Source organism: Cervus canadensis, chromosome 3 (genome assembly GCF_019320065.1).
Source record: "Cervus canadensis isolate Bull #8, Minnesota chromosome 3, ASM1932006v1, whole genome shotgun sequence".
NCBI lineage: Eukaryota > Metazoa > Chordata > Mammalia > Artiodactyla > Cervidae > Cervus > Cervus canadensis.
This window is the reverse complement of record NC_057388.1, coordinates 107,629,867-107,656,422: the sequence shown is the minus strand read 5'-3', so window position 1 is coordinate 107,656,422 and position 26,556 is coordinate 107,629,867. Positions and strand designations below refer to the sequence as shown.

General features: G+C 46.6%; 1 protein-coding gene and 1 long non-coding RNA gene across 3 annotated transcripts in view; one reads left to right on the top strand and one right to left on the bottom strand.

The window, feature by feature from the left end:
- The window catches only part of DPP6 (dipeptidyl peptidase like 6), a 1,059,086-nt gene that overhangs the window by 871,018 nt on the left and 161,512 nt on the right, over positions 1 to 26,556 (bottom strand). The gene's annotated exons all lie outside the window — the stretch shown is intronic.
- On the top strand, positions 12,694 to 17,415 carry LOC122438797. Its single transcript, XR_006268648.1, has 3 exons — positions 12,694 to 12,705; positions 13,414 to 13,417; positions 17,208 to 17,415. It is a non-coding gene; the product is annotated as an uncharacterized LOC122438797 (long non-coding RNA).

Below are 26,556 nucleotides of genomic sequence, written 5' to 3'. Positions count from 1 at the left end.
CGCCAAGGCTGGGCAGGAGGGGAGGGGAGGTGAAGAGCTTGGGAAGGGGCAGGTCAGGGGTCCCGGCCCACAGGCTCCACAGCCCTTCCGCCTGTGTGTGACGCTGTGAGTGTGCTCCCCTGAGGCTGCACTTCCGAGTCGGGCAGCAAAGCGCCCCCACCACGGACCCCTCGGGGCGTCTCTCATCCCCCATCGTGTGTGTCCTGTGTCACGCTCTGAGTCTCCATCACCATTTATTTCCAGGCAGCTGAGCTTTGGAAAATGCTAACAGTGTCTTTCGTTCCCCATGCAAATCGTTTCTCACCCTCCCCATCGGGTTAAACGTCAGATCTTTCACTTTCCCTCCACAAGTATTCTCTCCTCGATCTCGATCGCAGGATCTCAGCTTCTCCTTCCTCCATAAAGACCTAGCGTAGAGCACACGGCACTGTAGCCCGCATTTCATGATAACCTACAAGGGAAGAGAATCTGAAGAATGTATACACACAGACACACACACAGACACACAGACACACACACATACACACACACATATACACATACACACACACATATACACATACACACACATATACACACACACATACACACAGAGATACGCACACACATATGCACACACACACACATACACACGCACACATACACACATACACAAACATATATACACACACACACACACATAGACACACATACACAGACACATACACACACATATACACACCAGACATACACAGACATACACACATATACACACACATACACACATGCACACACACGCACACACACATGCACACACACGCACGCACACACACACACACATGCACACACACACATATAGACACACACATACACACATATACACACACACACACACATATACACACATAGACAGACACATACACACAGACATACACACACATATACACACACACATATAGACACACACATACACACATATACACACATGCACACATGCGCACACACATGCACACACACGCACACATACACACACACACACACATACACACACACATACGCGCGTGCACACACACTAAAGTGAAAGTGTTACTCCCTCTGTGGTGTCCAACTCTTTGTGACCCCATGGACTGTTGCCCACCAGGCTCTGTCCATGGGATTTTCCAGGCAAGAAAACACGTGGGTTGCCATTTCCTTCTGCAGGGGATCTTCCCAACTCAGGGATGGAACCCAGGTCTCCCGTGTTGCAGGTAGATTCTTTACTGCCTGAGTCACCAGGGAAGCCCTACGTGTGTGTGTGTGTATGTGTATGTGTGTGTATGTATATATGTGTGTGTGTGTGTGTGTATATGTGTGTGTGTGTGTATAACTGAATCACTGCCGTATACCTGATGATAACACCATACTGTAAATCACCTCTATTTCAGTTTGTTAAGAAAAAGATCAGCTCATGTCTGGGCTTCTCCTTGTGACACATGTGCCTCCCGTGCTCCCAAACTGAGTCCAAGCCCCTCCCAACACCCTGCACGTTGTAGGTCAAAGTTAATAATGACAAAACCAAGAGTAAGTCCTGGAAATTTACTGAAAATCTGTGTGCTTTGTACTAGTGGTTTTTCAAGTATTAGCTCACTTATTTCTTATAACATCTAAGTGAAGTAGATTCTATTATCTCCCCATTTTATAGATGGGAAGACTGAGACTAAGAAGGCTGTGTTAATTGCCTAAACCACATATCTGGTGAGTGGTAGAGCCATTATTTGACTTTAGGCATTTTGATGACAAAGCCTTCACTTTTCATTTCTAAGCTTATACTGCTTTCACTGTTTTTAAAGGATACCCAGTGGATACTTAAAGAATATTATTATCTTGACTTCTACATCTTGTTTTCCCCATTTTGAGGTTGAGATTAAGTCAAAAGAAAACTCCTATCTTGACCAAGGCCTTACAAGGAAATTTCAGGTATGACTTAACTTTGCCAAGTAAAGAAATAGAACTGTAGCCGCAGTATTTTTTAGAAAATGTTCCATATTTCCTCTTTTCGTTCAAGCTGCCTTAATTCCCTACAGATCTGTAACATGAAGACTTTCCTCTGAAAGTTCAAGGCCTCCGGGTAAAATGAGCCCCATTTTCCCGCAAGATAACCTTTTAGTAAAATTTCTCTAATAGAGAATTTTAGAAGTCTCTACGGGCTAAAGGTCCCAGGCATTTTGTGGGGATTATTTTTTGTCCTATTTCCAATGATCTGTCCATAAAATGTGTGCCTAAGGGTGGTCTCAAGGATGACATCTTTCATAAGTGAAATGATTCTTCTCTAAATCTAAGAGTCCTTGCTCTCCTACACTTGCCATTTCTTCTGCTCCAGGTTCTTTACTTGGGCATGCACCTGAATCCTCCGGTTCTAACATGGTTCCTCCTTTCGCTGTGGACCTGGGCTTGGTGTCTGGCGGTGACCCGCATGCCTCCTCCGGGTCTGGCACATAGTAGGTATTAAGTGTGTGCTCAATAAAAAGGGCTGCCCTAGTGGCTCAGAGGTTAAAGCGCCTGCCTGCAATGCGGGAGACCTAGGTTCGATCCCTGGGTAGGGAAGATTCCCTGGAGAAGGAAATAGCAACCCACTCCAGTATTCTTGCCTGGATAATCCCATGGACGGAGGAGCCTGGTGGGCTACAGTCCATGGGGTCACAAAGAGTAGGATACGACTGAGCGACTTCACTTTCCAGGTCCAATAAAAAGAAGCATCTGATGAACTGAATTAAATTTCCTGAAACGCGATTCAAGAGTTTTAATTCAAATGTGAGTCTGCATGCGGACACGGTCCATGGGGCCAGCATGTAGAAATGACCAGCTTCATCTCCTGCAATAAAGAGACTCCCGAGGGACAGCTGAGTGGAGTCCTGGCAACCGCTGGGCACTGGTCAGTGGCACTCAGCTAGTTCCTTCTGACCCAGGAGCCAGAGGGGCCCCAAGGAACGGCCCAAGCTTGAGACTGAAGTCTCTCTGATCACAGGGTCCTTGACTTCAAGAGTCAACAAACTGCCCTCAAAATGAGACTAAATGTAAAACAAAGGGCAAAATATTCTGGTCTTTGCAACTGACCGTCAGGGCAGAGTCGGAGTAAGTGAACCTTGGAGACAAAAGGAAAGAGTCACAAGGAAAGGAGGAGTATTTTCCTGCCTCAGTATACAGGGATCGTCTCTGTGCATGGCGTGTACATGTGTGTGCGTGCCTGTGCATATATGTGCGCGTCTTCAGTCCCCTTTGCCTTGTCTACGTTTACACGCTCTCACACATTTCTAATTCTGAACCAGGACATGTGTTGTAGACTGAAAGCTCAGAGGATCTTTGAAACTATCTAACATGCTTTTATTTGGGATGTGCGGGAATTACCAAGGAGGAAACAGGTGGGTTAAAATACTTGTTTTGTTAGGAACTGAATCTTTAAAGATACTAAGCCCCAGGGCAGTGCTTTCACTCAAGCAAACAAGGGAGCCACCAACATGAGCCCGCCTGCCGTCACCTGCTGCCTTGAATTAACCCCCATCAGAAGAAAGCCTGTTATGAAAGGTGCCATGCCCCATGTGTGACACCCAGTCAAAGCTGTGGCCGTTCACAGTGGTCCAACTGGGACCTGGCCTTTGGTTCCCAAAGGTGGGCGGACTGAAGCTTTGCAGGCATCCCAGGCAGATCAAGCCCCAGTGAGCCCGATCCCTGGCAGACTCCTGGACCAGCATAGGCATGCCCACCTTCCCAGGGCCCTGTCAGCAACTGCCCACCCTAACGGGGCTGCATGAGGCCCCGTGGGGTGAAACCATCAACGTCACCAAAATGACCGTACACCCGCCTCCACCTGAGAAGCCTCGTCCTCCAGAATCAAACATAGAGCAAGACCAGCCTTAAAGCTCATGAGGGAAAAAGGAACACGGCCCCAGACTCAAGCTGTGCTTTTTCAGGGAAATAATAATGCCCCATGGCCTGAACTCAGCCACGAACCACAGGAAGAGCTGTCGGAGAATGTGAACGACCATGGTCACTCCATTTGGGACAGTGAGAGACTGGACCACCCTCCCACTGTACGCGGGCACACACACAGCCACACACAGAAGCACAGCACGCTCACCATCCCTGGGACCTGTCAGGGCGACCCGTCAGAGCTCAAGGCCCACGTGGTCCCTCCCCTGGAGCCATCACGATGACGGGTGCCAGCCTTCCCAGCACACTTCCGGCTCTATCGCCCAGTCCATGACCCGGGATGGATTCACGGGATTTACTCCATCCTTCGGTTCACGTAAGTGCTGTACTGTGATGCAAAGCAGAAAAGGCATGGGAGCTGCACGTACGTTTCTTCCCAATCACGTTCATGGGACTTCCACACAGCTCATAGTAGGTAATCCCTACTTGGCTAAATGTTGAAAGTGAACGTGTTAGTCACTCAGTCCTGTCCGACTCTTTGCGACCCCATGGACTGTAGCCCGTCAGGCTCCGCTGTACATGGACTTCTCCAGGTCAGAATACTGGAGTCGGTAGCTATTCCCTTCTTCAGGAGATCTTCCTGAACCAGGGTCTCCTGCATTGCAGGCGGATTCTTTAACACTAGAGCCACCTGTGTGTGCATGCTAAGTCGCTGCAGTAGTGTCTGACTCTTTGCAACCCTATGGACTGTAGCCTGCCAAGCTCCTCTGTCCATAGGATTCTCCGAGCAAGAATACCAGAGTGGGTTGCCGTTTCCTTCTCCAGTGGATCTTCCCCAGCCAGACCCAGAGATTGGACTTGTGTCTCTTGTATCTCCTGCATTGGCAGAAGGGTTCTTTACCACTAGCTCCACCTGGGAAGCCCAAGATAGTTCAACAGACCAACAGAACAGAAGAGAGAGTCCAAACAATAGACCTACATACATATAGCCAGTTGACTTTCAACAAAGGTGCAAATAAAGGGGCAACTCAATGGGAAAATTATTTTCATTTCAATATATTGTGTTAAAACAACTGGATATCCATACACCAAAAGTAAATAAATAAATTCCTAGAACTTTACTTCACAGCACTTACAAAACTTAACATCAAATGGATCACAAAACTAAATGCAAGAAAACAATAACACTTCCAGAAGCAGATGTAAGAAAAAAACTTACTGATCTTGGATGAGACAAAAGTGTCTTAAGTAGGACATGAAAAGAAAAATCATAGAAGGAAAAAACTGACAAATCAAACTTCAGCAAAATTAAAAGACTTTACTTATCAAAGGAAACTATAAAGGCTCTTAAGAAAATTAAACCAAGCCACATGCTGGAAGAAACGATTTACAAAATATTTATTTAACAATACATATTTAGAAATTCAATAATACAAAGGCAAACAGCCTAATAATAAATTAGCAGAGGATCTGCACAGTGCCTTTGCCAAAGAAGTTACACAGATGGCAAATGAATTCACAAAATCATTATTCACCGTATGCCGGTTTCTTATTAAGATAAACATGTACTTACTGGATGACCAACAGGTCTACTCCTAGGTATTTCGCCCAAAGAATGAAAACGTAAGGTGACAAAATTACCTGTACATGAACGTTTATAGCTTTATTCTAAATAGTGCCAAACAGGAAGTAACTCAAATGCCCTTCAATTGTCGAAGGGATTAACAAACAGAGCTAAGTCCACACAAGAGAATTCTATATAATAATAAAAAGGAAGCAACTACTGATAGATTTAACAATACTGCTGAATCTCAAAGGCTTTTTAATAAGAGGAAAAGCCTAGAGACAAAGGTACACATACTCGAAGATCCCATTCACGTGAGATTCTAGAAGAGACCTGCCTGTTTGATAGAAAGCAAATCCGTGTTTTCCAAGAGCCAGGCTGGGGAAAGGAACTGATGGTTAAGGAGCGGAAAGGAACTGCTTTTGGTGATAAAATATTTTATGTCATGATTGCAATGATGCTTATACGACTTGAGACATCTTTCAAACTTCATCAAATTGCACTCGAAAATCAGGAAATTTTAACAAACTCAGATCATGCCCCAATAAATTCATTCAAGCAAGTGAATGAAAGAAAAAAAAAAAGAAGAGTGTGAACCTACTATGCAATGAAGGGAAAATATTGAATATCTCACCACCATCACTGCAGTGTCCTAGTTAGGCTGTTGTTCTGTCAAAGTTGGGGAGGATAGTGTAATTTATTGAGTTGATTTCTGGGATACTATGTATCAGTTAGAATCAGTGTTCAAGAAGGGACCCTAATAGACACTAGTAGAGCTCAAAAGGAAAGAAGTGAAGGAAAAATAGGAACCAGGATGAGTGCTCTGGAGCAGTATCACTTATGGAACTTTGTTCGCATCATCCTAACATGCAGGCTCCTCTGATAGCTCAGTTGGTAAAGAATCCGCCTGCAATGCAGGAGACCCCAGTTCAATTCCTGGGTCAGGAAGATCCCCTGGAGAAGGGATAGGCTACCCACTTCAGTATTCTTGGGCTTCCCCTGTGGCTCAGCTGGTAAAGAATGACTCCTGACATGGTGAGGCTGGTGGAAAGGAGATGGTGCTCCATCAAAGCAATGAGAACAACAGCAGAAACAGTCAAAACCTGCTCCTTCAGGACTCTGAAAAGTAGCCAATGACGTGCTGCACCCGAGGAGTGCTGATTCAAGGGAAATGGCTGAATCTGAAGCAGGACAGAGCGCTTCGCGTCACTGTGACTTGTCCTCTGTCCATACCCGATTCCAGGTGGGCAGCTGACACAGTTACCAGGTTACCCAGCACACCCCACTCCTTGGCGAACATCCCCGAGAAAGGAAAGCGTTAAGTCCACACCAAGCCTGGACGCAGACGATCAGGGCAGTGTTATTTGTAACAGCCGCAAAATGCAAGGAACCCAAGTGTCCACAGCTGATGCATGGGAACACAAATCTGGCATTTCCATACCCTGGGATAGTTCTAAGTCAAGAAAAGGAATGAAGCTCTGACACATACTGCAGCGCGGATGAGCCCAGGGAACTCTTTACTGGATGAAAGAAGTCAGTCACAAAGATCACACACTGCATGAGTCCATCTACAGGAAAAGTCCAGAATAAGCAAATCATTAGGTGGTCAGGGGCGGGTGCAGCAGGGAACGGTGAATAACCACAAACAGGCACAAAACGTCTTCCCTGAGATGATAAAACATTCTAAACTTAGATCAGGGTGTAGGTTGCATAACTGTGAATACACTAAAACCTGGTTTAATTGAAATACTTTAAAATGATCATTTTGATGGTTTGTGAATTATACGTCAATAAAAAATTCACCATTAAAATAAGCATCCCCATAAGTTCAATGGTATATATATTTTACAGTAACCTCTTAAAAGAAAAGGATATACAGCAGAAACACTAGAAGGAATGGTTTGGGGAAGGGCAGAAGGAGAATGGGACATGAAGATAAAGGGAATCTTGCCTCCACACCTTAATTCTTAAGCAGAATTAAGTCAGCATTGTGCACAAGGTGTTTACGGATTAAAAAGAGAATAAGAAGACTTGCTCTCAAATGAGCCGCCCTCCCTCTTGCCCCACAGCTCCTGTTGGGGGACGGGACCAGTGCTGTGCTTGGCTGCTGGCTTAGGGGGCGGACACGTGTTCAGAGGTGCTGAAGCCGCCCTGTAGGCCAGCAGAGCTGTGGAATCTGGGCCTCCTCCACTGTCTTGGGATCTCACAAGATTCCTGGAGACCCCTCATCAGTGGGGCACTAACATGTCCCACTGCTGTTCTCTCTGGGGCCCAGGAGTTTGGTTTCAAGGTGTTGAGTGTCACGGAGAACCCCAACAAGAGGCTCAGTAATTCAGCTATTTTTGCCACATCTTCTATTTCTGTATCTGAATGAATTATTGCTTCTTTGATTCTTGGTTCCTAAGCTTGAATAGCCCTTAACTTGTACCCATGTATAGCTTGTTAGAGGACTAAAACTCTCTCTTTTACATACACACACACACACACACACACACACACAGAGTCCCATAAAACACCAGCAGGAAGCATCACAGACAGCTCCCAGGCTTACGGTGGGAAATCTGGAGGGACCTGGGGCTCAGGGTCACGTGGCTGGCACTCCGCTCAGCCAGCCTGAGAATCGTCCCCAAAAGATGTGCAGTGAAAGCGATCTGCCTGCACCCCCTGCCCCACGGCTGCAGGGACATGCGGGTGGTCCCTGGGGGCTCTGCTATAACCCTGCACTCTGAGCCGCTGGCCTGCTGAGCAGTGGCTCCTGGGAACAACTGGGGTTTAAAATGCTACGAAATCTCCTTAAGGGGAACTGAGAGCTAAATTACATACCATGTGCTTCTCGGGGGAGGACGAGTTCGTGGGGGTCTGTCTGGAATGATTAAACCCTAAGCCACCAGTGTCCTCAATGAGCACAGGCCAAATTATGCAGGCAGATAATACTCCCCCTCACTTTGAGGACTCGATCTCCCGAAAGTCTACTTCTGACTGGGAGATCACTTACTGTGGGCTGAAGGAGATTTTCTTCATGTTGTCAAGTATCTCTTCTAACAGTAGTACTTTATAAAGTCCCATATTCATTAAAAATTCATTAGGTGGAAGAATTAATATTGTTAAAATGCCATGCTACCCAAAGCAGTCTATAAACTTAAAGTGATCCTCATCAAATTACCCATGACATTTTTCACAAAATTAGAACAAATAATCCTAAAATGTATATGAAACCATAAAACACCCAGAATTGACAAAGCAATCCTGAAGAAAAAGAACAAAGCAGGAGGCATAACCCTCCCAGACTTCAGACAATACTACAAAGCTACAGTAATCAAAACAGCCTGGTACTGGCAGAAAAACAGACATACGGATCAATGGAGCAGAATAAAGAGACCAGAAATAAATCCAGGCACTTATGGTCAATTAACCTTCAATAGAGAAGGCAAGAACAAAGAATGAGAAACAGTCTCTTCAGCAAGTTGTGATCAAAAGTTGGAAGCTGCACGTAAATCAATGAAGTTAGCACATACCCTCTCACCATACACAGAAATAAACACAAAACGGCTTAAACACCTAAATATGAAACAGTATATCCTAAAACTCTGGGAAGAGAACACTGGCAAAACATTCTCTGACATAAATCACAGCAATGTCTTCTTAGGTCAGTCTCCCAAGGCAAAATAAATAAAAGTAAAAATAGATGAGACCTAACCAAATGTATAAGCTTCTGCACAGCAAAGGAAACCGAGAAAACAAACCGATGACCTACCAAATGGGAGGAAACAGTTGCAAAGGATATTACTGACCAAGGCTTAATTGCCTAAATATACCAACAGCTCACACCACTCAGTAACAACAAAAACCAAACAACTCAATCAAAAAATGGGCAGAAAACCTAAACGGACATTTCTCCAAAGAAGACATATAGGTGGCCAACAGGCACATGAAAAGATGCTCAACATCGCTGATTATTGGAAAAATGAACATCAAAACAACAATGAGGGGTCATCCAACACTGGTCAGAATGGCTATCATTAAAAAGTTCTAAGTCCTATACTTCAATTTTTAGTTTTTTTCATTGAAGAATGGTTTTAAATAAAACTAAAACAAGGTTGCAATTGTAAATGATCTGCTTACTTTCCTTCACTGGAACAAGAGGGCCCTGAGGTGCAGAGGCAGCTTGGGTGGATGGGCGATGGAGGGCCAAGGACAATGGGGCAGGGGGCGGAGGGAAGGATGGAGGCAGCGGGGACCTCAGTGGAGGCAGGTGGAGGCCTTCAAGGGGGATGAATGCTTTCTCCAAAAATTCTTGAAGGAAAACTGGCTGCATCATAACCACCAGACCTCTCCACCCCACCCCCTACATCACAAATCAATTGTGAATATAGCTGGATATAGTTTATGTTAGAAACTTGGATAGACGTGTATTTTTCAATCTAATCACTCCCCAACACAAAAGGCTTTTCCAAAACCTGAGACGCTTTTTGCCACTGCCAGGGAGATGCTTTTATGATTCTTCTTTGATTCTGATCTCATTCATCTGTTATATTCAATGTTACAAAGGCAAGGGGTTCCTTCACAAAGCCTCCCTCACATCTACCTCTTCTTTAAAGCCTGATCCATTTCCAAAGGTCTGAAAACTGATAAATCTCTCTGGTGTGATTCTCCTCCATGGAAAATGGAACCCTCAACAAGTTTGTATCATCAAAAAAAAAAAAAAAAATATTGACACCAGCTCAACAGGAAAGTGGGTAATCCTTTTGCACAAAATAAGCATGTTTCCAGATGAACAGTGTAGGTTCTATTATCGCTCAGGGTAATGAAGTGTTGCACCAGGGCGGCATTGGCTTAGTTTTACACAGACTGGAGACACGAAGCTACTTCCATGTTTGTCCACAGAGAACATGACTACAGGAGCCAGGGCTCAGTTCTCGGCATCTGTGTCTTGTGGACTAAAGCAGGACCACAGGGGTCAATGAAGGGCTATTACAGAGATAACCAAATGATCAACAGCTGACAGGCGTAGACGCAGTGACACCACCATATCGCCCAGACTCCAAACTGGCAGCTAATTCTCACGTGGGAGCTAAGGAAAGCTGTTGAGCTTATGTCCCAGAGATTTCTAAAAAGTATTTCTTTAGACAAGAAATACTATGAGGTGCAGTGGATAAAGACCACGGTTGCAGGTTAAGAAAACCCTGACTGACCCATAAAACACTGTACCATACAAGGAAACAAGCAGAGCAGAAGTTACAGGGTTGGCAAAAAGTTCGTTCAGGTTATCTCACTGCAAGCAAATCAAACCAGTCCAATCTAAAGGAGATCTGTCCTGAATATTCATTGGAAGGACTGATGCTGAAGCTGAAGTTCCAATACTTTGGCCACCTGATGCAAAGAACAGACTCATTGGAAAAGACCCTGATGCTGAGAAAGATTGAAGGCAGGAGGAGAAAGGGATGACAGAGGATGAGATGGCTAGATGGCATCACTGACTCAATGGACATGAGTTTTGAGCAAGCTCCAGGAGTTGGCGATGGACAGGGAGGCCTGGCCTGCTGCAGTCCATGGGGTCGCAAAGAGTCAGACAGGACTGAGTGACTGAACTGAACTGAACTGAATACTAACAGGCTTGTTGCAATGAACCCAAAGGCTAACTCTTCCCCCCACCAAGAAAAATAAACATAGAGTAAAGGAGAATCTCACACAGCCTACTTCTGCTGGGCACCTTTTAGAAATGACACCCGGGAAAAAGGAACACGCCACCATTGCTGGAGCTGGAAGCCCATCTGGTACCCCGTTCCTGAATTCCACGTGATAACCAAGGCCCTCAAGGTCTCCCAGGAGTAGGTCAGACTCGGGTTTGGGGCCTGGCCTCTGGAGCCTGGTGGGGAACACTGGAATCCGGTGAGCACAGTTCAGGGAGCCTCGTGTGCTGGGTGGGTGTTCATGCTCCTGGGTGAACTTGGACCTTGTTACCTCTAGTTGTTCATTCGCTCAGTCATGTCTGACTCTTTGTGACCCCATGGACTGCAGCAGGCCAGGCCTCCCTGTCCATCGCCAACTCCTGGAGCTTGCTCAAACCCATGTCCATTGAGTCAGTGATGCCATCCAACCATCTCATCTCCTGTTGTCCCCTTCTCCTCCTGCCTTCAATCTCTCCCAGCATCAGGGTCTTTTCCAATGAGTCAGCTCTTTGCATCAGGTGGCCAAAGTATTGGAGCTTCAGCATCAGTCCTTCCAATGAATATTCAGGGTTGATTTCCTTTAGAATTGACTGGTTTGATCTCCTTGCTGTCCAAGAGACTCTCAAAAGTCTTCTCCAACACCACAGTTTGAAAGCATCAATTCTCTAGTGCTCAGCCTTCTTTATAGTCCAACTCTGACATCTGTACATGACTACTGGAGAAATGCCAGTGATGGAGGAGTAGAACAGACTTTTCCAGAAAAACCCATAACATTTTAATACCTCCAGACCACATGAATTTTTCTTAGGAGATCTGGCAATGAGCACACATTCACAAAGAGTCAGTTCTCCTCAGTGGACTGAACTGTTAGAGCTCAGGGAGGGGCCTCGTCCCTTTGGTGCTTTTGATGAGTGTTTATGAAGGAGCAAGGGGGCCCCAGCTCTCAGGAAGTGGCCTCGTAAGTGGGAGACTTTCTCCAGCTCAGACCTGAACCCCACAAGGGAACCCGGGCTGCTGCCCCTGCTTTCCATCAGGTGTTTCCTTGCTCTTGCTACGAACTTTACTTTACTGTGTTTTTCCTTATCCCACCCTTCCTACCTTCTCACTCACCCTCACATCCCTTTTGCTCTCATTCTCCATTTTACAATATGGCACAGTTCTGACAGTAATGACAGCCTTTGTGAAGCTATTTTCTTAGCCCAGGAGACTTCAAAAAAAAGTGATTAAAAAAAAAAAAAAAAGAGTGCAAACCCTATAGAGAAAACAAATGAAGGCACAGTTCATTCACCCTGGGTTAAAGTCTCCAAAATAAAGCCGCCATTGGAATTGGGTCTTGAAGATGAGTAGGAGCTTGTGAAGCACATAAATGACAGAAGGGCTTCCAGAGAAGAAAGCGCCTGCACAAAAGCATGGGAAATTCAAGAAACTGCTGGTTGTGTTACGGTGCTTAAAGGTAGAGTATTTATGGGTTGAACAGGTCTGTTTCAAGATGATTCTTGAGCTTCTAGAACTTTTTTGGTGGGGGGGGGGGGGTGGTGTCTCTAGTGGCCCCATTAACCAAGATAGGAAACACAGGAAGCAGAGAAAGTTTCAAGGGGTAGAGGAGGCATCTCCCTTCTGATGTGCTGATCATGAGATGTCCATGGATGGGTGGTTTGGTTGCTCAGTCATGCCCTACTCTTTGCAACCCCATAGACTGTAGCCCGCCAGGCTCCAAGGGATTTCCCAAGTAAGAATACTGGAGTAGGTTGCTATTTCCTTCTCCAGGGTATCTTCCCAAACCAGGGATTGAACCTGGGTCTCCTGTATCGTAGGCAGATTCTATACCACTATAGCCTAAATCTTTGTTAGAAATTTCTCAACTAAAAACCAAGTTCACTTGAGGGGCTGGGACTGACACATGGCGTGATAGTCACGGTCAGTTCAGTTCAGTTCAGTTCAGTGGCTCAGTCGTGTCCGACTGTTTGCGACCCCACGGACTGCAGCACGCCAGGCTTCCCTGTCCATCACCAACTCCCAGAGCTTGCCTAAACTCATGTCCATCAAGTCGATGATGCCATCCAACCATCTCATCCTAGAATAGTCACGGTACATGAGACCAAATGAAAGATGAAGTCACAGCAACCGTGTGACATTAGGCTATTAACAAGACTGAGGACAGGACGACAGGAATGCCAGTCTTTAAAGTCCAGGAACACACAGAAGCCCAGAAGGACAGAACTAAAAGAGTTTGCAGAAAAGGTGAGAGCACATATTATCGCAGGAACAAAGAGAAAGCCAGACCTCAAAGAGGAGTAAAGTCACTGCATCAGATTCTGTAGAAACAGGTCACATAGGCAAGGATTTCAAGTAAGCCACTGTATTAAAAAAAAAAACAAAGAACAAAAACCCATTACACAGAATTCCCCTTCAAAACTAATGTCATGGGGAAGCTGTTTATCCTCAGGGCAGCCTCCGCCCCTTCCAGATTTCTCCTTTCAAAAACAGTCATCCATTGGGGATCCTTTTTGTATAGTTTAGTTTGTTTATTGGCTGTGCTGGGTCCTCATTGCTTTGTGAGGGCTTTCTCCAGTTGCAGTGAGCAGGGGCTCACTCTGTTGGGGTGTTTGGACTTCTCACTGTGGAGGCGTCTCTTATTGTGGACCACGGGCCCGAGGATGCCTGGGCTCCAGTAGGTTTGGCCCTTGGGCTCAGGAGTTGTGGCTTCCAGGCTCCAGAGCGCAGACTCAGCAGCTGTAGCGCACAGGCTTAGTCGCCCTGCAGCATGTGGGATCTTCCCAGACTAGGGATCGAACCCGTGTATCCTGCACAGGCAGGCAGATTCTTTATCACTGAGCCACAAGGGAAGCCGCACTGGGGATCTTTTAAATAAAGGTTTGTGGAGACCATTCTAAGCTGCCTTTAAACTGCCTCCCGAATGCCAGGACATCAACTTTCCCGGAGACAGAGCCCTGCACGGGTCTTTTTTTCCTCCCCGGCTCTGCCCACCTCTCCTGTGTAACTGGCGCTTCTACAGGAAACGATCAGCCGTGAGGTCTGACACGGCATGGCTGCTCGGTGCTCTGGGCCGTTAGTGGTCAGGTTCCAGCAACAGGGAGCATTGTCACCTTTGGGAAAGGAACACGCCTTAATCCTCAAGCCACACTGGGAGTGTCGCAGCCTTGCAGAACGACAGGTAAACCCAGCCCTCGTGGAGAACTAGCGAGAAAAAGGGCAAATCGGCATCTTCTGACTCCTCCGGAGGCAAAGCGGAGAGGAGATGAGGCTTTAAACACAGCTTTCAAGCCCCTGATGCAGATTTAGCCAGCTGAGTTGAGCTGGTACCTGAGGACAAGGGGCTTGGCTAGATGCCAGAAATCCTTGCTCTCAGATGCCATAAGGCATCTGCTTCTTTCCCCTTCCTGGAGAACCTTTTTATTCTGAGACTCTTTAAAAATAGCTCTGGGCAATTTTCAAAGACTCATCGTCATTAAAGGGGTGTTAGAGATCACACAATCTATGCAAACTCAAAGCACAGCGGGGATTTTCCAGCCACCTGCCCACAGGAAGGGGGAAGTACAAGAGGGCTCCCAGCACACCAAGCTCCCAGGATGGTGTGGAACTCTCCAGAAAGCATCCTCGGAAGGCTGGGCTTTCCCGTGAAGGGACCCCGATGGGAAACGTACACACGTCCTCAGGCAACCACACTTGCTCAGTTCCCTGAGAACACACTGAAGGTGGGCACTCTGCCTGGGGCCTCCCCGACCTGGCAGCTAGAGGCCTGGAGTCAGAACACCTTCCTTCCCTGGAGATGGAAACGCAAGCTGGGCTGCGGTATTTTTGCTTCAAGTCCCAACAAACGATTCGTGAGCTCAGTGAAGAAAATAGTGCATCTTTCTCCTTGTGACAAAATCATATCTTACCCTCTTCAGTTCCACCCACCCTTCCCTCAACCACCACCGAGCTTTTGCAAGAATTTAAAGAGCAAATGCCCACCACGTTTGCCCGCAAGCATCTCTCCTGACCCAGATGGCCTGTGACTATAAAGAAAGTGGCGATTGGTTTTGACAAACTAAAGTGATTTCAATGATGAGATTACATCTACACCAGAAGCCGTCCCAGCTGCTTGAGCTCCGTCACAAACTCCACTGGCCACACTCGTCTTCAAATGGCTTTTGACTGTTACCAAAAACTCCAGGGAGCAAGTACTGCCCCTAGTTTCTGCAGAGATTCACAACAGTGTGTCACAGAACTCCAAAGAACATAGTCAAATTCGTTCACACGTCGACCGAGTTATGCCGTATGCCAAGGGAACAGCATCCATGCATATCATCATGTATATGGAATTTGACAGAAAAAAGTCAGTTTCATTACTGTGTCTCTTGTGGACTTTATAAAGTCTGTGGACTCAAAAAAGAAAAACAGTACTAGAGGGGCTTCCCCAGTGGGGTGCTACTGGTAAAGATCCTGCCCGCCAATGCAGGAGATGTGGGTTCCACCCCTGGGTGGGGAAGATCTCCTGGAGAAGGAAATAGCAACCCACTCCAGTACTCTTACCTGGAAAATCCCATGGACAGAGGACTCTGGTGGGCTACAGTCCATGGGGTCGCAAAGAGCTGGATACAACTAAAGAGACTTAGCACACACCTTTGTGTGAAGTGCCCACTGTTTGACATCTAAAAAAAAACTGGAAAAAATCACAAACGTTGATGTGTCTTACCAGGTTCTACCATAGCACACTAGGTGCTTTAAAATTTTATTCTATCAGAAAATGTGAGCTATATTATTACTCGGCTGTTAAAAAAAAAGAAATGAAATAACAACCATCTGCAGCCACATGATTGACCTAGAGATTACCATACTAAGGGAAGGAAGTCAGAGAAAGACAAATACCATATGATATCACTTAGATGTGGAATCTAAAATCTGATGCAAATGAACTTATTTACAGAACAGAAATGGACTCACAGACATAAAAAACGAACTTACAGTTACCAGTGGGGGAAGTGCGAGGGGGAGGGATAAGTTAGGAGCTGGGAACTAACACATACACAGTCCTATATATAAAATAGACCACCAACAAGGACCTACTGTATATCACAAGGAACTATGCTTGATACTTTGTAACGAGCTATAAAGGAAAAGTGTCTGAAAAGAATATACATACATGTTATATATATATACACATATGTATACGTGTAACTGGACCTACTGTATATCACAAGGAACTATGCTTGATACTTTGTAATGAGCTCTAAAGGAAGAGTATCTGCAAAGAATATACATGCATGTTATATATATATACACATATGTATAAATGTAACTGGATCACTGCTGTATATCAGAAAGCAACACAATATTGGAAATCAAACATGCTTCAATAAAAAAGGAAAAGATGAGGGAAGATACGCATTTTCATACACTATTGGGGGGACGATAAGTTGTGCTGCCACGTGGGAATGCAATGGTCATTTTCAATTTCAGACATATGTCACTTTTATCCCAGTTGTTGCCTTTCTCCGTATTTCTGCAGGAGTTACAGCAACATGTAGGGACAAGAGGAATACGGCAAGCTGATGACTACAGCCTCAGAGTTCAAAGCAAAAATGTGAAAGTCACCTGCACGTCTGTCAACAGAGGCATCGCTTTCTAAATGAAGTATAGTTGCGTACAATGTTACGTAAGTTACAGGAGTGCAGTATAGTGACACGCGGTTTGGAAAGGTTATATCCATTCATGTTGTTATGAGATATCGGTTACATTCCCTGTGCTGTGCACTATATCCCTGCAGCTTATTATACACACAGTAGTCTGTATCTCCTCATAGGGAAACAGTTATGGAGGCTACAAGATGCCCACACCATAGATCACTCTGCACGTGTTTGCATGAATGAGGTGTGCTTGAGTATGTTCGGATCTAAGTCAACAAGTGGAGGTTACCAACCCCCATCGTTAGGTGATGAACAAGGTGGGAAAAAAACTCAGTAAAATGCAATTTCTTTAAAAAACATACAAAATTTTGGGGGGTACTCTTTTGCCCCCTTCTGATGCCTATGTCAGAAGCTTTCTCTATCTCCTCTATACTTTAATAAAACTTTATTACACAAAAGCTCTGAGCGATCCAGCCTTGTCTCTGGCCCCGGATTGAATTAATCTCCTTCAGGGGCTAAGAATCCCGCGTCTCATCGTTCAGTAACAACCTTTCATCTTGGGGGCTCGTCCAGGATCCTTCAGGACAAGATGGGCCTGATAATCTATGTGAGCCTACTTCTGCTGACTCCAGAAATCCTGAGTCTGCCGTTTGATCCTCAAGACAATGCCTTCCTGTCCTGGGCTCACTCCTATGCTGCATTCCACAATCGGTCTAACTGCTGGGTCTGCGGAGCACTCCCCTCTTCATCAGTGAAAGGCGTCCCATGGTGGACATCTCCACTTCAAGGAAAGGACTTTCTCCAAGTCTGCAAATACCTTCAACAATCGCATGTGATGCCTCTTCTTAAACTGATGGCATCTAACAACCTTAAGATGGACTGATGTAACTATGGACATAATGTGACTTTTCATTTTGATTTTAACTTGGTTTAATGACTATTTTGCCTTACATCTGTGACTGTATAATGGGGTTTTCTAACCGTCTAAAAGCTTTTAATTTACAAATAGTTGTCCGAGCTCCTATGAGTGCCACAGCCTCCTCCAACTATTACTTGGAGCCCCTGGATCAGACATCCTCACTCTGAGGATTAGGAGAATATGTTGCCTCACCAATTTAGGGACAACGCCCCTTGTCAGCTCGGAAGCAGTTATGGAATGAGAACGACGCCCCTTTTCCCTAAGCAACATAATTCTCCTAAAAGAAAAGGGGGGAATGAGAGAGTCATTTCCTAGGCAGGTTGATAAGAAGTCTAGGGGTCCCCAAGGAGAGAGAGGTCTGGGATATTCAAGGAGGAAGAAAGGACAAACTTTTTTACTTTTTTTCCTCTACATTCCTTAGGATTATATAACAATAATGTATCCTGCCTGAGGACAGTCTTTGGATTAAACCCTCTGGCTAATTCTGTTATCTTAAAACAAATTATGGGAGTGGGTCTGGTCTTTACAAGGATGTATCCTGCCTGAGGACGATCTTTGGATTAAACCTTCTGGCCAACTCTGTTATCTTAAAATGTAAATTATGGGAGTAGGTCTGGTGAGGTCTTTACAACCTCCAGACATTCTTTGGATTCATTGGAGAGTATATAACTCCATTGCTAACACTAGCAAAGGGGGTACTCTTTTGCCCCCTTCTGATGCCTATGTCAGAAGCTTTCTCTATCTCCTCTATACTTTAATAAAACTTTATTACACACACACACACAAAAAAAAATTAAAAAACATACAAAATTTTGTACAAGTATCCAAATGTGTATACACATGGACATATATATGTATATAACGTATTTGTGTATATCTGTGTGTTAGTCACCCAGTCATGTCCGACTCTTCGTGACCCCATGGACTGTCGCCCACCAGGCTCCTCTGTCCATGGGATTTCCCAGCAAGAATACTGGAGTGGGTTGCCATTTCCTCCTCCAGAGAATCTTTTCCACCAAGGAATCAAACTCATGTCTCCTGCTTGGCAGGTGGATTTTTTACTACTGGGCCACTTAGGAAGCCCATATAAAGATTGGACACTTACATATCCAAGTAATGACAGCAATTCTTTCTAGGAATCCCTAGGATAAATTGTGGGCATGTTGAAAGGGGATGTGAGTCTTACGTTTGACTTGTTAATATATTATCTGGATAATGCACCAATATAGTGCTTGCATACTTTAAAATTACAGCACCTATGAGGACCTCGCAATAAGATTCTACAAATAATTGCTTTGCTTTCGCACATTTGGGGCCTCCCAGGTGATACAGTGGTGAAAGAATCTGCCTGCCAATGCAGGAGACGCAAGAGGCATGGGCTCAATCCCTGGGTTGGGAAGATCCCCTGGAGAAGGACATGGCAGCCCACTCCAGTATTCTTGCCTGGGAAATCCCATGGACAGAGAAGCCTGGAGGGCTGCAGTCCATGGGGGCCCCAAAGAGTCAGACACGACTGAGCGACGGAGCAGAGCAGTGGGGCACACACTTGATGCCCACTCCCAGAGAAAGGCATTGACAGAAACCAAAGCGGAATGAATGGAGTCCAAAGATAAAGAAGTCATTATATTTTAAAATATGAAATATGACTTGTCATTTTTCAGTTTAAAATATGTGTAACTTACATCAGTCCATTATCACGCATCCACCCCGTCACAGACAGACACACACACAGTCCCGCAAGTGGTCTTAGGGACAAAAGCCACCCCATAGGTAGTCCCGTCTACTCCCATGCAATCTGGGCCCCTCTGCAACCCTCTGGCCAAGCACTCCTGTAACTCATCCATCACCAAGGACGCCAGGGAGCTGACTGAGCACACACACAGTGCTGCAAGGCCATAAACACATCCTAACAAGAGAGGAAGACCAAGAACAGGGGATGGTAAGGGGGAAAAAATGGAAAGGAAAGGAGTAAACATCCCGCTGTATAGTAATTATACCCAGAAGTATGATTTGTACTGGGAGTTGGCATAAATCTCATCGCAATCAGCTCTCCTGATACCAAAACAGAGTTGAAAATGAACTCTATTTAATTCTTTAAGAGTGGGGATTAATTAGGAGAAAAAGTGAACAATTTGGCTTTCCACCTGAAGTGTCTGTAGGCAATGTGTGTGTGTGTGTTTTAACTGTCTCAACAAATTTTATCCTTTTCTTAAGGAGGCTGCAATAAAAAAAAAAATGCAACAAATTGAATCTCCCCAAAATATGCCAGTGGAGGGGGCCCTGGACCCAAAGCCAGCTGAGCCTGTGTAGTCACTCGTGGGCACCAGGACATCTGGGTGGACAGAGGCCTGTTAACAGCAGGCAAGCTCAGTGCCAGGAACGAAGGGCTGCAGACCTGAGGTCAGGAGCCTGCTATTTATACTGCAGGAAAAAAGAGTCATTGTCATTCTCTTACCCTCAGTGACCAGCAGCATCAAAAGAGCCCCCAGCAGAACAGAGCGGAGACCAAGTTCTTGGCCTGCCTCCGATACGCCATCGTTAATTTTCTGCCACCAAATGCCTTTCTTTAGAGGATCTCAATGCACTGGCAGGTGAGCGCGTGTGTTCCCTGGATGGCTGTCTCTGCCAGGCAGGCGAATGTTATCACAAGCACAGGGAATGGGCATGTGCGCACACAGAAGGTTGCTTCCAAGTGCCTGCGAAGCAGTTTTTGTTGTGTTTTAATCTGTCCATGTTCACAGGGGCTAGAGCAGAGGCCCGGGGCGAAGAGGGCCTTCCCCTACACAGCCCAAGAAGTGAGCCAGATGTGCAGGCAGAGATGCCCATGGGCTTTCGGGGGCAGCACCCAAGAACTGACTCCAGTTGTGGCATCTGCCCCTGCTGCCTGCACCCCCAGGGGTGGGGCCGCCATGAGGGGATGGGGGCAGTCCTGTGTCTGGGCACCTGGGAGGGAGAAAGGTGACATGCTGAGGGTGCGAGCCTCCTCCAACCATCTTGGGGTTTAAAAAGAAGCCGGGGGCTTCCCTGATGGCTCAGGGGCAAAGAATCTGCCTGTCAACACAGGAGACACGGGTTCAATGCCTGGTCCGGGAAGATCCCACCTACTGCAGAGCAACTAAGCCCGTGAGCCACAACTACAGAAGCCCGAGCACCTAAAGTCCGTGCTCTGCAACCGGAGAAGCCACTGCAGCGAGAAGCTGGCGCACCGCAGCTGGAGAGCAGCCCCCATTCTCTGCGACCAGAGAAAGTCTGAGCACCAACAACGATCCAGCTGAGCCAAAAGTAAATAAATGAACAACTTAACTAATCAACTTAGAAAACAGAGCGAGGCTCACCCAGCCAGGAATCGCTGAGACCGAAGGACCCCTGCAGAGAAGAGTCTGGCCCTACAGGAATGAATGGATGGATGAGGGAGCCAAGGAAAATGTATCATCATACGCAGACTGGCAGCTGCCTCCCCCGGTCCGTCCTGCGGCAGAGCTGTAGCTGGACGCACTCCCGGCCTCCCTTGCGGCTCGGTGCAGCCACGGGCTGGCTCTTCCGTGTGGAATGTGGACAGAGGGGACACGTGCCGACGCTGGTCCAGGCGCGAGCTCCTTCCTGTTCCCTTCTCTTCCCCGTGAGCTAGGGCACTAATGTGCTCTGTGATCCAGCTTTGGCCACACCCAAGGTGAAGGCGGAACAAGAATCGGAAAGGACCCAGGGCTCCCAAGTGACTGCATGCATCAGAAGGGCCCAGAGAAATAAAGTTTTATGCCTGATTTGAAAAAAGAAAACGTAGTCAGTCACGAAAAAAATGTACCCAGTGTTATGTCAAACCCAGGGCTCCTGGCCACATCTGCAGGTGTGTCTGGGACGAGAAGTTTCCCCTCCTTTCTCTGCCCACCCACCCTGCCTGCCTTTCCCAGCCTGCCTTGCAGCTGGGTCTGGTCACTTGACTGAGTCCTGCCCTGCAGAAGGGGATGTACGTGGGGACCCCGTGGAGTCCTCCTTGCTCTTTACCCGGCGAGGAGGTAGAATAAAACATGAGAAGAAGCACAGTGGAGATGGCAGAACTCACTTTGATGTACCTGCTCCCAGCCTACTAGCTTATTACACTGGCATGAAGCAGACATTTATTATGGATGAGCCTTTATCTATTAAGGCTCCGCTTGCCTGGGGCTTCCCCAGTGGCTCAGGTGTTAAAGAATCTGTCTGCAATGCAGGAGATCTGGGTTCCAGCCCTGGGTCGGGAAGATCCCCTGGAGAAGGGAACGGCTACCTGCTCCAATATTCTTGCCTGGAGAATCTCATGGACAGAGGAGCCTGGCAGGCTACAGTCCAGCGGTTGCAAAGAGTCGGACGTGACTGAGCCACGAACACACGACACTTCATCTACTGCCAAGTCTACCGACTACAGCAGCTCCCCTGCCCTAAGCTCACGAGTCATCCAGCCTGTTCACAGTTACCAAAGAGCATCTAAACTTGTTGAGGACGTACATAAATGCGCTTCTCCATGTGAAAGTGGAATGAGAAACAGAAAGAAGTAGCTCTGAATTTGTGCCCAAACACCAGCAAACACAGAGAGCGGAGAGTGGGAGGCAGGACCCGCTGAGTTAAAGCTGAGTGGGGGGCTTCCACAACACGGGCTAAACAACAGCACCACCCCCACCGAGACCTCAATCTCCTCCCCTCTAGACGGGGGGCCTGCACCCTGTGAACGAGGAAGACGGGCAGCTCCAGTCTCCAGATGTCTGTGTCAGACTGCGAAGTGTCACGTGGGTGGGGAGCATCTCCCATCCATTGTTCCTGAAGCTCTGAGAGGCAGGGCACAGCTCCAGGGGGGTCATCAGAACGGCTGAAGGTGCTCCCCTTCCCCATGACAGGCCCTGCCGGTCAACCCATCCAGGGGAGAGTCTGCCACTCTCATAATGACCCAGGAGGACTCAGGAGTGGGATGAACATGGTAAGTCCTTCGCACCCTCACCCACGTTCTCTCTCAGATTCTGCCCTTAATGTCCGATACCTGAGAACCCTGAAGACCATGCCACTGGCTGCATCCACCTGTTGCTTGAACAATTGCCTCTCCAGCTGAACCTCATGGGCGATGTTACTGAACTCAGGCCCGGCTGCTCATCCCTTGAGAGGCAAGCGTTGATAGAAAATAAAGGTAGCTTTATTTCACAGGCTGGCAACTAGGGGAAAAGCCAGACTCGTGTCCAAAGGCCAGCTTCCCACTAATTATCAGGGGGCAAGAGCTTTCAAAGGGGGGTTTCAAAGGTGCAGAGGTAGACGGAGGGGCTACACGCAGAACAGCACCGTCCCCTCTCACCTTGCAATTGGCCATTGGTGGTCTGGTCAGCATCATCTTGATTGTTTTATACAGTCAGCCTTCAGTTCCGGGGCTGGTGGCATTTCTTCGCGGCCAGTTCTCAGAACTGTGGCGGCCTTTATCACGGCTACTGGCTGGTCATCACGTCACTAACTTCTCCCACCTGGGGGAGGTTTCAGCATCTACACAACAGCTCGCAGGACATGGCTCAGAATGTTATGCACAGCCCTTGGGGAGGATCTAAAGGTCCTTGACTTTGCTTAATGACTCAACCATTATTATTTGGTCTTGTTTGACTCATTCCTTTGCTTCTGCGTTTTCTCAGTTCTCCGATTAAATTTACACTCCGGCTGAAGTTTGTCTACAGACAAGCGGCAGGAGAAGGACACTATGGCCGGGGGCGGGGGGTGTGGTCTGTCCCAGGAAAGTCCACGGGGTCCTGCTCTGTGTTAGCGATGGGGAGTCATCTCCTCTTGCGGGTCATCCCTGAATTTAGAAGCGATGTAAAGAAAAGCTTAACAAAGAGACTTATCAGAGTCAGCCTTCTTATAACTTCTTTATCATCCGAAATTTAGAAGGAAGATCGTATCTGGGTTCTGTTTGCTTTATTTTTTTACTGCTGGGAAAACCCTCGAGGCTCTCGCACTGAGGGTGGTTTGCAAGGCGCTGCTTAGATGCACAGTGGGCGGGGAGCTGCTTCTAGAAGCAGGCACGGATGAACACAGGGCAAGACGACTAAGGAGGGCTGCACTGGCAGGACCTCCCACCCACAACGGGCCAAAGCTGTGCTTGGCTGAGCGGTGGAAGAAAGCTTGCAGCCGCATTTGGCTCGCCTTTCAGAAATCTGCCCAAGGAGAGGCTAAAATCCTTGAAAAAGACAGAGGGCCATGGTCCTCCCGAGAGTAGCTTAAATCAGCCCAGCCTTGGGGAACTGCAGAAGATGCCCAGCCAAGCAGCCTGGATTCCTGAGTCAGGCAGGCTGGGCCGGCGGGTGCCCGTGGGGAAGCCAGGGAGACTGGGGACGCCTCTCCCTGCCCCGGCCCCACCTGGTGCATCTGCAGGCTTCCCAGGTCACACCGTCCTCGGCTCACAGTCCAACGAGTCCCGGCAGGAGGGAAAGAAGGGCGCAACCTGTCATCCACATGACCACGACTTCCTCCTTCTTCACGTTACCCTCAGATTTCGTAACTGAGACAGCATCCTGGTCAAATACATAGGCTCTGAGATCATCCCTGTCCTCGTCCATTCACTACGTGTGTGACCATTTACTTGATACCACCTGTGCCGAATGTGCTCGGCTCTAAAACAGTACCTGCAACAAGACGATAACAGGACCTACGCAACAATGACTATGACATTATATAACCCAGGGGTTTCCCTGGTAGCTCAGCTGGTAAAGAATCCGCCTGCAATGTAGGAGACCCTGGTTCAATTCCTGAGTCTGGAAGATCCGCTGGAGAAGAGATAGACTACCCCCTCCAGCATTCTTGGGCTTCCCTGGTAGCTCAGTTGATAGGGAATCCACCTGCAACATGGGAGACCTGGGTTCGATCCCTGGGTTTGGAAGACTCCCTGCAGAAGGGAAAGGCTACCCACTCCAGTATTCTGACCTGGAGAATTCCATGGACTATATAGTCCATGGGGTCACAAAGAGTCCGACACGACTGAGCAACTTTCACTTTCACTTTTTCACTATATAACCCAATGCATGTAAGTACTAAATAGGCCACAGTAAGCACTTAAATGTATCCACAGTGATGATGGTGATGATGATGACTTTTTCCTCCAAGAAGGTTTGATTTCTCCATCAAAGCTGTTTATATGATCTTTACTAAGACAGGATGAAGAATAGAGTCTGTAGAAACCTATCAGGGCTTTCTGTTCAGGCTACTGTGAAACCACATCCCACTGTCTCATTTTCCAGCACATTTTTCTCCTTCTTATTCATAACCACACCATGGAGCAAAGAGGCTTGGCTGAACTCCATAGATGCCACTAGGGTAGCCTGCAGGCTAAAGAAGGCTTCTGAGCCAAATAAAGTTTAATTTTTAAACATTAATTGCCAATGCTGTACAAATTTTAAATTTTATATAATAATCCATATTTACAGTTTATCTTAAAATACTAGGAGCTCTGGGCACTGGGGGTCCCCACTCCCACATTGTGACAATTGGTGAGATCATCCTCGGAAAGGTTGGTGGTCTCCAGGTCACCTTGGCCCCTGCTGCCCACCTACCACTCATCATTTCTGCCTCCTTGGGCTCATTTTTCTTACCTGCTCAACCATGGTATGTATTGAGCTTTCATTTCAGCCTCTGTTTTAAATCACTTCCATGATGCATGGACCAGATCAACCTTCTTGAACAATTATGACTATTTGTGCAATGACGAGAATCAAAGAGTCCTCAAATTTGAAATACGAAAATTAGCAAATGGGCAAGGAGAGACACACGCTCAATTATTTGAAATGTTCTTAGGTTGGCAATTTAGTCTTTAAGGAAATTCTTTAGGATTAAATATACTTGGTTGTAGTTTGCTGTGCAGTTTAGGTATATCTTGACCAGAGACACACAGCATTGTAGTAGTGATGGATGTATTTTACAAACACACATCGTAGTCCAAAGAGACTTTGCATACAGTTGTGTTGGCTAATATTATGTGTCCATTTGGCTAGGCTATGGTGCCGAGTCCTTTAGTCCAATGCTACTCCAGATATTTCTGTGAAGGGATTTTGTAGACATGATTAACATCTATAATCAGCTGACTTTAAGTAGATTGCCCTCCAGAATGTGGGTGGGCCTCATCCAATCAGTTGAAGGTCTTAAAAGGAAAACGTTTTGTTTCAAGGGAAAGAAGAAATTCTGCCTCAAGACGGTAACATAGAAACCACTTCTGAGTTTTCAATCTGCTGATCTGACCTACAGGATTTCATACCTGCCAGTACAACTGTGTGAGCCAAATCCCTAAAATCTCTTTTTAAGAAAGAATTTCCTTTCTTGAAAATAGAATTGCAAGACTAACAAAAGTTAGATTCCTAATCTCTTTATGTATGTGTACACACACACACACACACACACACACCCTTTCATAGCCATTTCTCTGGAAAACCCTGACTGATACAAGGACATAACAACAACAACAAAATCTCAAATCCCTGAGTTTAGTCCAGGTGACCAGCAGCCACTCCTCTTTCAGCTCAGTGATTTCACAGAGGAGGAAACTGGGATGCCGAAAAGCCACATGGTTGCCCAAAAGATGCAGTAAGTGAGCAGAGGTGGTGGTGAGATCTCTCACAGCTCTCCCCGTAGCCATCAGCCGTCTCCTGAACAACAAGAAGCCCTGAATCATGAGCTTCAGCAAAAACACACAGCATTTTGAGAGTAAATGTATCTAGAAGAGATTAGACACTTTTTGCTTAGGAAAAAAAAAAAAAAAAAAAAACACCAGGAGATCCACAGCTCTGTTCTGGTCCTATCTCTAGCCGGCTGTGTGACCTTAGGAAATTATCCCAAACTCCTGTCTCCAACCTCCTTATCTTTAAAGTTGCAGTGATAACACAGACCCTCATTTAATTCTTG